Source organism: Tenebrio molitor, chromosome 1, assembly GCF_963966145.1.
Source record: "Tenebrio molitor chromosome 1, icTenMoli1.1, whole genome shotgun sequence".
NCBI classification, from domain to species: domain Eukaryota; kingdom Metazoa; phylum Arthropoda; class Insecta; order Coleoptera; family Tenebrionidae; genus Tenebrio; species Tenebrio molitor.
This window is the reverse complement of record NC_091046.1, coordinates 21,958,295-21,971,195: the sequence shown is the minus strand read 5'-3', so window position 1 is coordinate 21,971,195 and position 12,901 is coordinate 21,958,295. Positions and strand designations below refer to the sequence as shown.

At 32.6% G+C, this 12,901-nt stretch overlaps 1 protein-coding gene across 4 annotated transcripts in view; it reads left to right on the top strand.

Annotated features, from left to right (window-relative positions):
• cyc (basic helix-loop-helix ARNT-like protein cyc) overlaps positions 1-12,901 on the top strand; it is a 137,220-nt gene that overhangs the window by 45,394 nt on the left and 78,925 nt on the right. The window lies entirely within an intron of this gene.

The following is a 12,901-nucleotide window of genomic DNA, read 5'->3' as shown; positions in this document are numbered from 1 at the left end:
TTATAACAGTATCAGAGCCGGGAAGTGTCGCTAAGCAACACTTATCAGACTGTTTTTTTTTAAATTTTATATTGTCCGGTAGATGTTCCATTACATTATCAATTTGAGTCCGGTAGGTGAGTTGTAACAGTATTAGTGCCGGGAAGTGTCGCTAAGCAATACCTACCGAACTGTTTTATTTTTATAAATCAAATCTGACATTGAAATGTGAAAAAGTCAAAAAATATTCAATGTAAAAACAATAGCAACGGCCGTTGCCACAGGAAAATAGGTGATGCGATTTTCACAATATAATGTGATTTTTTTTTAATTTTTGAAATAAAATTATGATACAGAACAGACTTCCAGTATGAAATAATAGTATATTACATTACGAGAGTAGTAAAGAGCATATTACGTACAAGTGGATGAATTACATACGAGTGACGAAGGAGCGACTAATGTAAATCCACGTGTACGTAATCTCGTTACTACTCGAGTAATGTACTATACTTTTTCTACGACCCGTGCTAGACTTTTTCTACGACCGGAATGATTCCCACAAAATTTCTAAAAAAGATATTTTTCTATAACCATTACTTACAGATACAACAGAAATGCATTATTTCAGCAGATGATTTCATTGTATTGGAATTTTCTCCGAAATATGCCAACAGTACATTCTCTGAAAAGGATTTAATGTTATTCTTTTCTATCCAATTCATAAATGTTTGATAAACACTCGTATCTGTCGCGAAATTTCTTTGGGGGCAGATTGTTGGTTGGAATTTTGAGCATTTCCATTATTTCAGACGGCGCGGCGCACCCATTTCATCCTCGCTTGCGCTGAACATTTTACAGCTAAAATTGAGTTCACCCTAATAGTCCGAGAGCCAGGGGTCTATTTTGACTAGGAATTTCATACCGTTTAATTATTACCGGTTTTGATAGATAAGACTGGACCATCTACGAATGTGACCGTCAGTTGACGCATCCGCGGTGGGGGTGACGGAGGGAGGGTGCCAAACCTTGTCAAAAAAAAAATTTTTCAAGTCATTTCAGACAAGCTGAAAAATTTTTCTCGTATTATTAATGCAAAATAACATAGAAAAATAACGGTCAGCTACATTGTAGTGAGGGGATTCTGACTCAGCTGCGCATCTAAATCTGACATAAAAATGTATTATTAAAATTATTTTAGACCGCATAAAATTTTTTACATGATTACAACTATGAATATAAGTACGAAAAAAATGGTCAGCTGTAAGTATAGGGGTGGTAAGACCGTCAGCCAACATGATAAACGGACTATTTCGCTCAAATATCCAAGCACCGTACGATATTCTTTATGACTCAACTGACGGTCTCTACCCCAAAATTCATCTCGCTGATTATCGTTTTTATATTTTCTATTATTTATACTATCGCATCTTTTAATATAGCAATGAAACAATTGAAAAGTACTGGTGTTTTTTGTCTCGTAATTTGCACTGACGGACGGAATTTTTTAACCTTTGATGGTATATTTCAAATTTGCCAAATTTCATTGTTGCGAAAAGATTCAGTCAGTCTTGATCATACTGTAGTTGTCATTTTGAATTTCGAAACAGCCTTCTTTTTTTCACCTCAACAAAAAAAAAACCGTATCGAAAAGTCTTTTCGACATCGTATGTCAAAAAGTTGGTTACTAGATGACAAAACACATGACAGATAATAAAATGATAAGTAAAAACGACCTGTATAAATTTGATTCATAATGTAGCATAGAATTCAAAAATAAAATCAAACTGGGTAGGTTCCATTTAAAAAACATAACTTTAGTGTTTTTATAAAATTGGGACACCCTGTATATATATCGCAATATTTTCCGAATATGCAGTAGAAGCGTAGCTATCATCTAGAAAAAAGAAAAAGTTGATATCTTTAATAACAAGTTATGGAGCTTTTTCGCAACTCTGGAACACCTGTATAATAAAATTTGTCAAGATTTTTTGTGCTATTTTAATTCAAAATTGCAAAAGGTCGCATATAATATACGTAAAAAAATGAATCTCTTTTTCACACGACTAGTGAAAAAACATTCATTTTACTACTTATATTTTAATATACTATTTGACGTGTCTGTTACTAAAAAACAACTACTCGTATTGAAACGTTTCGACTTCCTTGACTTTTCCTCGATGAAACTTTCCTCCCTCATTTGGTGTATTGTTGGTTGCCGCATTCCCTCAGATGAAATTTTCGCGGAAAAATACGAAACAAAAATAATGAGAAGAGAAATATTTATGGATCCTACGTTGTGTTTTATTTTTCATTTTGTTTAATTAGGCTCTAACGAGAGGCCGTACCTTCGAAAGGTTTTTCAAAAAATAGAATTAAAAACGATTGAGCACACTTCACTTAAATTTTATTTAACAAATAATCAAGTGTGATGGCGTTTGGTCCCAAGAAATGATAGAAATAAATAAATTAATTTAATAACAGAAGTTAGTGGAAATTTGACCCAATGAAATTTGACTCGCGGCTCATGAACAAATGACTAAGCTGGGCAAATACAGAAGTTTCTGGCGCGAACAGCATTATGGAAGTTTGAGATGCGAACTATGTGATCCGGTGTAGATTTCAATTACCCCAATTAAATTGAACCCGACGCGATGCCCTGGAATCTCATAGATCACCCTGGTCTACTCCCGTGGTCGAAAATAAAAGGGAAAAAGGTTCTAACAGGGCCAAAGGGTACCTCTCTTCACGTATCAGCTGGCCTAGTTTGGTCGCTGGCCCCCTTGGGGGTGACGCGGCTAATTTTGTGCTCTTACGCCGGCCCACAGCTAATTGAGTGCGACGGACACTGGCGGTAACTTCCCGAACTCGAGACTCCAAAACATAAATAATGAATGGAAATGTTTTATAATGATTGTATACTAGTTCCCCTTGACGAGAGCATGTTTCCCCAATCGGTAAATGCAAGAAGATCACATTTCGCGATAAAGAAATTAATTCAAGATTCTAAAGAGTCACGTGGTCATCAAAGCTCAAAGAAAATAATATAATCTTTACTTTAGAACGATAAAGAACTAAATGCTGTTTGGCTAATTAAATCGCGACTACAAGAATTAGAGATATAATTTACCTACCAGAATTAGAGGAATAATTTACCTTGTAAATGTAAAGCACGTGGTCACAAAATGGCTGCTGGAAGTACTGAACGTACCTCCGGTTACTTTGGAGATCAAACCCCGAATGAATCAAAAAAGCCTTCTTTCCCGTCCCGCATTCGGTTTTATCATTTCTGGCGCGGGCAGTATCAAATTGCAGCGGCGGTCAAGTCTTAATCTTTTAGGTGAAGCAGGTATTGATTTCCAAATAAGTAAATAGCAGCGCTTGTCATTTTACCCCCCAGGGAGTGGGCAGGTAGACGATTATAAATAATAACTATCCCTTACCTCGGAGGTAACTAATTAATCATCTGCAAAGTCTGCAATTTTCGGAAAAGGGAATAGTAACGGGAAACAAAATTTTGTTCGAAATCATTGGAAGGTAAATTATATTTTTATATCCGTGAACAGTAAATAATTGTTTAAAAAAATTTGTACAGTGTGAAAACGTACTGTCCACGTAAATTTTTGACGATGTTGACAAAAATTTCAAATTTTTGTGGCAAGAAAAAATTATGATGTTTTTCTTTTGTCATTCACCTGAAGAAAATCCTGACTTCGATTAGTTTTAATTTGAATCGATTCAAGAGCATCATGTACTATCGCGGCCATCCAAAAGTGAACGTTTTTTTTTATAGTTTGATATTTACTTTAAATCATAGGCGTCCTAAAATGTCAAAGTTTAACACTAGCGATAAAAAATTTATTGAAACTATTTTTTTTAAATGCCACATCTCTCTCCGATGCAGACAGCTAGGGCTATTGCAAAGCTAGAAGAAAATTGGTCGTTGGCTGCTGTGGCGAGAGAATTACATTGCAGTAAGACTTGCATCTTCAATATAAAGAGGGGTTGGCAAGAAAACAGGCTTGAGAGGCCAATGCGAATAGGTGTTAGAAAGGTTTCCTTACTAAAGTTTACTTTCACTTTAATAATGTATTAATTACTTCTCAGTCTTTTTATTATTACAACTTTTTATTATTAAAATAGTAACGCCTGCTGCACGAACGCCAATGAATAGAGCCTGATTTAATCTAACGAAAAATACGGAAATTTTCGCAAGCTATCGTTCACTTTTGGATGGCCGCGATTGTACACCTTTGATACATCTGCGTAATAAACTGAGAAGTGCGGTGCTACCTGAAAATTTCTAAATGATAAGCCGACCCCTTATTAAGATTATATAAGCGCTGCAGTTTACATCAGGTTATTAAGACCCAAACTAACCGCGCGCTGCAATTTAGTACTTAGGATTTTAAAACCTTGGATCCTCGCTGCAATTTGACATCGCCGTCTGGCGCACCCCACTTTCGCAACCCCTACTTGACCAAAGTGACCAATCAGCTCGGTTCTACTTTACGCCGACCGCGACACCCTTTCGATATCTCTATAACTTTTGAAATTACAGTTTCCGTTTTCCACCATTATTTTAAATGTTTAAATTTAGACTTTTGTTAGGACCAGACCGAATGTACGGTCGGTGGACAAATAAAACTGGGACACTTAAAATTTAATCAATGTAAATCAGACCATTGAATTGTCAATATATTTGTCAGTGTCTATATAATATGTCATACCCAAAGTTAACCTATTTGTGATAAAACCGTAATTAAACCATGCAAATTTGTAAATTTTGACTTATGTGATTGTCATTTTTGTCCCAGTTTTATTTGTCCATCGACTGTACATAATTTGTTGTTGAATTAGAACTCTGAAAAAGAACACTAACTAACTGACTCTATACAATCATAAACCTCAACATCAAGAAACAAACACAATTAAAAATGGAACAAACAGAATTAAACATGAACACTGAATTACCTACTCTATACAATAATAAAATCAGCACCAAGAATTAAACAGAATTAAAATGAAACGACAGAATTAAAATAGAACAAACAGAATTAAAATGAATCAACAGAATTAAAATGAAACAAACAGAATTAAAATGAAACAAACAGAATTTAAATGAAACAAATTAACCTTGTTTTGAAACCTAAATTGGGCTTGAAACGCTGTTACGTAAGTGTCATATCATGCAACTAAATTCCATTGACCTGCTACTTCTAAAAATTGTTATACGTTGGTTTGATTTCCCAAAACTGTTCTAATTGAATATTAATTCGTAATTTTCATTCTGTCTCTCTCACTCACACCTCTGATTTCTACGACTACCTGGCTTTACCGTTACCCGGTCCTCTGTGTTTTCTTCCGACTCCCTTTCTATTGTAGTTTCAATTTGGTTGTAGGTCGTAAAATTTTATTGGATATTATGAGCGATTAACGGGCACAATGGTTGGGTTTGAAAAGTTTGGGAAGCGGCGCGTGCCGTTTGCCGTACAATGCAAATATACCAAATGTACAATACAACCCTGCTTAAAATATTACCTGCTAGTGGTAAACTAGGATTTATAAGCCCCGCAAGACTTTAACTTAAAGTACCATAAAATTTTACGACCTACAACCAAATTGAAACTACAGTACTTTGCCTTGTTACTTTTCTAACTAAAAGTGCAAACGATTCTAGTTATTTTCTACGATAAAGCGCTCTGTTTCTAATTTGCAATTCTCGCCCTTTAATTACAAATATGCCACAAATTTGAGAATGCTAAAAAAGGTAAATTAACCTAATGAATATTGATTTGGTGGTTCTCTCAATTTGTAACCTGCTAACATCAAATTCATTAATTCAATTATCCCCTGATTTTAACTGGACACCCCAAATTGTCGAACGAGTAAATTTTGCAATGTTTCTTTTCCCATGAAAACTGTTATCTTTGTGTTGTGTTCGGACCGGGCGCGTACCTGCATTTTCAAAGAAAGGTTGGCAGATTTCACTTGAGGAATGTGGTGAGAGTGCCGACAAGCATCAATAAAATTTACAACTGACCAGCATTTCCGTCACAAATGAACGGTATTTAAAACATTTCGTTGAAATTATTTTAAAAATTAAAATTCTAAATTTATCGAACCTATTCGGACCGTTACAGTATCTTGGAAAAAAAATGAAAACTTATAGTTGGCGGATGATTTTGAATTTTGGTATGGGGGCCTAGATGTTAATTCTAAACAACTTTTCTTAATAACTTTTTGTTGTATTTACCATATTAAAAGCACACTACTCTACAGAAAATTTTTTCAAAACTTGAATTTTGTTAGAAATTAGGTAGGTGGTCTCTAACCAAGCAGGGCTAAATCCCAGAAAATGAAAATTTAAGTCGAGTATTTTTTATCTTTTACAAGTCGTTTCACCTATCCGGCGACACACTGTATTCAATGTGTAGGTACATTTACAAAATATAATTCAAAATTTTTTTTTAATCCAAAGCTTATACATCACTAAAAATTTAATTCCTCCTGCCATTGCTACCTATAAAAATACACAATATACAAATAAAATAAAGAAATGATGGCATTACTGTATGTTCAGATTACTGACACTGAACCTTTGCTAAATTGTAAAAAGACCATGTGATATTGAAGTATGCGATAGTATAAATATTAAAAAATGTAAAAACGATAATCAGTCAGATGAATTTTGGGGTAGACAGTCAGTTGGACTCATTAACAATATCGTATGCCGCTTGGATATTTGAGCGCAGAAATTCGTTTATCGTGTTGACTGACGGTCTTACCACCCTTATAGTTACAGCTGACCGTTATTTTCGTACTTATATTAATAGTTGTAAATCGATATTTTTGATAGGTTTGACACCTTCCCTCCGCCACCCCCACCGCTACTGGAGCAGCTGACGCTACGTTCAGCCGTGCATTATGCGAGTTCTGTTATGAGCATAAAAATCAGCCGGTATGAAATCATTAGTTGAAATACACCCCTAGCGCTCGGATTAAACAGGTACTCGTTTAGATGTTCCTGACTCGGCTCCTAACGTCGTCTCGTCCATAGTGTCTAACTCGTACTGTTACTGCATTAAAAAATTAAATTTATGAAATGTCTACCAAAACTAAATTAATAAATTAATTTATTTCATAATTTTACTGAAACCCACCGGACTTATAACGTAAATAACTAATACATCAAATCTGACATTGAAAAGTGAAAAAGTCAAAAAAATATTCGATATAAAAAAACAATAGCAACGGCTGCTGCCACAGGGAACACAATACAATGTGATTTTTTAATTTTTGAACTAAAATTATGATGCAGAACAGACTTCCAGTCGGAAATTACTACAAGGTCATTATAAATGTTTGTAACAACTAGTGGGCGTAGCGGCGCACCTAAAGCATAACGCACAGCCACCTACGATGGTACAATCATTTATAATGACCCCGTATTACAACAAAATTGTATTAAGATTTTTATCTCAGATTATTGCAAAGAGTTAAACTTTCATTAGAAAATTAGATTGGAAAAATAATCTAATGAACTGCACATCATTGTGACGTGCGTGAGCACCTAAAACTCTTTTGTTTCAAATTTTAATTTTATTCTAGTTATTGTTCTACCTGAATTTGCTTTTTTTTGTTGTTGTTCGCATGTATCACAACAACAGTAACAGCAAGTTTTTCTTTCATATTGTAATGTTTCTCCCTTTTTGGTGCAATCCTAGTCACTACGCCAATGTAATGTAATGTAATGTAATGTACTATTATGACTATGAGTAAAGAAATATTTATTGATCCTACGATGTGTGATGTTATGTTACACATTTTTTTAGTCAATTAAAATTCTACAAAAGGCCGAAATGAACCGAAATTAAAACAATTAAACACGCTTCACTTAAATTTTATTTAACAACTAATCGTGTGGTGATGTTTGGTCCCAACAAAAGTTATAAATAAATAAATGAATTTATTAATTGAGTTTTGGTAGACATTTCATTAAAATTTTGAGCACCTACATGAAATTTGACTTGCGGTCCGTGAATTGAAAAATGACTAATAGATAAGTGACTAAGCTGAATAATAGTTATTTACACAATTAGTGGGATAAAAGCAATATTACAGGATTCGAGTGTGAAGATTGCAGATGACGAGGGCGTTAGCCCGAGTTCATCTGTAATCACACGAGTTTCCTGTAATATGCTTTAGCCCACGTGTTATGTACAACATTTTATCTAAGACTGCCCCGAATTAAAAAAAAAAGGTAAATCTTATTTATTTCCGCCAGTTTCATTACACCAATCAGTGGAATAATAACTTACTTATCCCACTGAGTGGGGTAATGAAGCTCACTTATTCCACTGAGTGGAGTAATGAAATGCGTCCGGTAATGAAGTTCCTTATTCCATTCAAATGAGTGGGATAAGTGTCATTTATCCCACGGAATTAGATAAATAAATAAATTTATGAACATGAACAGCATCATAAGAATTTGCGATGTGAAGTATGTGATACTGTTAAGATTTGAATTATCGCCCCTGTTAAATTGCCCCCTTGCAATACTCATGAAACCTCTCGGTCAAGCATAGATTAATGTTATCAGATTAATGAAGACCTCTTTTCATGAGTCAGCTGTTTTATCTACGATTCATTAATGGGCGGCGTAGCTTCATTTTGTGCACTGCACCGGACCACAGGTAATAGAGCCGTGGACACCGGTGGAGCCTCCCAGAGCGCTTCATGGAACGAATAATAAATAAAATAATGTAGTTATTTTTGATATAAGTGCCCTGTCAGATGACTTTTCAGGTGCGAAACCGAAATTTGAACCACGACGCGTTAGCCGGTTGATGCAAAACAGGCTGAATACCTGAAAACTGACAATACACGAATATTGAACAACGTTTTTTGTGTTCATTTAAGCAATGTCTTAAAAACATTCATTAATTGTAAATTTTGAGGTTATTATACAACACACTTTCAAATTTATACAAACGCATGTGCTTTAAATCAAAAATTCCTTATAAAAATTTATACTAAAGAATTGTAGTTTTATACAGGGTCTATCAGAACTGGCGGACCAAAATAATTCGGTGAATTCATCATCTTCTGGGAATAATAGGAAAAATGTTAAAAAAAATCTATCTTAAATAGTAATTAGGAAAGAAGCAATTTAAACTGACCAATCCTGTTGTTGATGTTAAATTACCTATTAATTAGTTTTCCTGCTTTATTTGTAACTATGGATGCATTTCAAACGATGCATATGCATTGTTGGGTATCTGCATTGTTTGTGCAATGACGGACGTTTTTAGGTTATAGTATTTTTCAGGTTATAGTATTTCTGCTAGGATGTTCCCTATTGGGAAAACGAACTGCGTACCCCTGAGCAGCAACTGTGGCACTCTCATCACACTGTCCATATAAAACAAGCATATCAAAATATTGTGAAGAAGTAAACATTAAGCGTTTTTAATGACTTTTGTAATTGTCAGAAATAATTTATTATGACATAATATTCAATTATTATGTCTTTGCAACAATCAAATTTGTTTCGATAGTTACTAATATAATTTTTTAAGGTAATTTTATACAAATGTCCCAAAATTGGCGTACAAACTACTTACTACCTTATTGAGGATGTTTAAATGTGCATGAAAAAAATATGGAAAAAATGTTTCCGACAAAAAAATCAATTATTTTTATTATCACTACTATCCCACCTCCACCCGGCGGCACGGCAATTTTGCCGGAGTACATACACTATTACGGATATTACTATCAAGTAATAGTGCAGTGCTTATCAACATAATTACCGGCGTCTCGCCTCCGCATTATGACTTTGTTGTGTATTATGTTCTGTGTCAATGTTAAGGAACTTCCTCACGATGTGACATGAGTATAATAATATACCTTTTTGAATTTCAACTACCAATGTGTTATCTAAATCCAGAATTTTTAAATTTTTAAAAAGAGATTGCGGTACTATTCCCGTTGCTGAAATTACAAGTGGTAAAATCGAAATTTTTTCTAAACACCAAAGATTTCTCATAGCAACGGACAGCTCTAAATATTTATTAATTTTTGTGTTATATGTCTGTGTTATATTATGTGAATTTGGAACAGCTATATCTAAAAGATATGCTTGCTTTTGTTGCTTATTCAAAATTATAATGTCTGGTCTGTTATGCTTAATATGAATGTCAGTTAAAATTGTTCTATCAAAATATAACTTGTAACTGTCATTTTCCAAACAACTTTCTGGTGTATAACTATAATGTGGTTGTGTATTCTTTAATAAATTGAATTTAACAGCTAAATTCATGTGTATAATTTTAGCGAATATATCGTGTCGTTTTTTATATTCGCTTTGAGCCAAAACGGTGCAAGAAGAAATAATGTGTTCAATTGTTTCCCCTTCAGTTCCGCAAATCCTACATTTATCAATTATCGATTGTAAACCGCATATGTGTTTTTTATAATTTCTTGTATTTATAACACGATCTTGTATTGCAAATATAAAACCCTCCGTCTCAGGGTGAATATTTGATTTCTTAAGCCATGCATGAGAGGCCTGAATATTAACTTCTGGTTGTTCCAGTTCTTTAAAGTATCTCCCATGTAAAGACTTCTGTTTTATATTTGCTATTGTGTCAGGTATATTTGGCTTAACAATGTCTGAAATTATATTATCACTTAAATTTAAAGGTGTGTAGCCTTTATCGGCTGAAACCAAAGCATTGAAAAAGGTGTTATCACGAGCTCTATTGAGGAAATAATTTTTTAGTGAAGCAATTTGATTTTTTAGCAGTATTTCTAGATTTGAAAAACCCCTACCACCGTTTTCGCGTGGTAAATTAAATCTTTCAATAGCAGATTTAGGATGGTGTTTACTAAATTTAGTAAAAAGAACTCTAGTTTTAATGTTTATGTTCTGTAAATTAGTTTTGGACCATTTTATAACACCGAAAGAATAGGTCAGTAATGGAACAGCATATGTATTAACTGCTTTAATTAAATTATTACCGTTTAATTTTGATTTTAAAATAGATTTAATTCTTAAATAAAATTGCTTTTCTAAATTTTCTTTTATAATTGAGTGTTGAATATGATTTGATTGATTAATACCTAAATATTTATAAAATTCTCCTTTATTTAAATTTTTAATGATTTCTCCTTCTTGAGTTATATATTCTAAATGTTCGTAATGACCGCGACATATTGATTGCATTTTACACTTATCAATACCAAAACTCATCCCAATATCATTTGAGAAATTTTCAGTTATTGTTAGTAAAGATAAAATGTGATTCTTTTTTGATGCATAAAGTTTTATGTCATCCATATAAAGAAGGTGATTTAATTTGGATAGTGTGGTATTATTAAGTCTAATATTGAAACCATATCCAGTGCTATTTAATAGATTTGTCAAAGGATTAATGGCTAGACAAAACCATAAAGGACTTAAAGAATCTCCTTGATAAATTCCCCGTTTAATTTGAATAGGCTCGGATTTTAATTTAGTATTGTTTATTGATAAATTTAAAGTAGTTCTCCAAAATGTCATAACATGAGATAAAAAGTTAATCAAATCCAAATTAATTTTATAAATTTTAAGAATTTTAATTAACCATGAATGTGGTACTGAATCATAGGCTTTTTTGTAGTCTATGAATGCGGTATAAATATTTCTATTATTTTTTCTAGCTTGTTCCATTATCACCGTATCTATTATGAGTTGTTCTTTACAACCAAAACACTCTTTAACACAACCTTTTTGTTCTTCATTAAGTATATTTAATTTTTGACAATGGTCGTAAATTATTACTTTAATGCAAGATGTCATAATTTTATAAATTGTAGGTAGACATGTGATTGGCCTATATTTTGATGGATTCTTAGTATCGGAATCTTTTGGTTTCAGATATGTTATACCATGGGCCAAAAACTCTGGAAATGTGTTAGGTTCCCTAATAAATCCGTTAAAGTGATCAAGTAAGCATTTATGAATACAAGTATGTAAATTTTTTTAACCAAAAGTTATGAATTTGGTCACCTCCAGGGGATTTCCAATTATGTGAACTATTAATATTTTTAACTAAAATTTCAAGGCTAATTTGAATATGATGTCGATTATTACTATCTGGTATATCATTTTCTAAATGAGGAATCCATTCTGCCTGATTATTAAATTGAACTTCATTTGACCATATGTTTGACCAGAATTCTTTAATTTCGTTTATATTTGGTGTACCATTATTAGTTTGAGTTTTATTATCTGTTAAATTTTTGTAAAACAACTTTTCATTATTTCTAAATAGTTTGTTTTCAAATTTCCGTTGTTTATTATTTTTATATCTTTTGAGTCGTTTAGAATAAATATGTAACTTCTGTAATAAGGTGTCTTTTATTTCTATTAATGTTTTATTATATTCATTATATTTTAAACAATGTATTCGATTGTTATTTAAAATGGATTGAATACAATTATTTAGATGATTAGAATTTATACCCTTTAAATATTGAGTTATTCTACCTAAATCTCGTCTGATATTATTAATACGTTTATTTAGTCTTTGTTCCCATTTTGGTAATTCTTTCGTTTTTATATTATTTGTCTGGCCAATTTCTTTTGATCCATTTAATCTGATAATTGTTAAAGCTCCACTATATATAATACTGTGTAATTTTTTAAAACTTGTGGTGTTATTTACAAATTTAGGTAAAATGAATTGATTTAAAATTTCAATCATTGCAAAGAATTTTTTGGAGCTTTGTTGTTTAGGTAATAGTGGTCTATTAAATGGTTCAATATGTTCAAATTCGTTCAGAGTTCTATTAAATTCATCTTCAATTTGTTCTTTAAAATTTTGATGGTAGTAAAAATTTTGATTAATAACATGTATATCATTATAACTCAAGT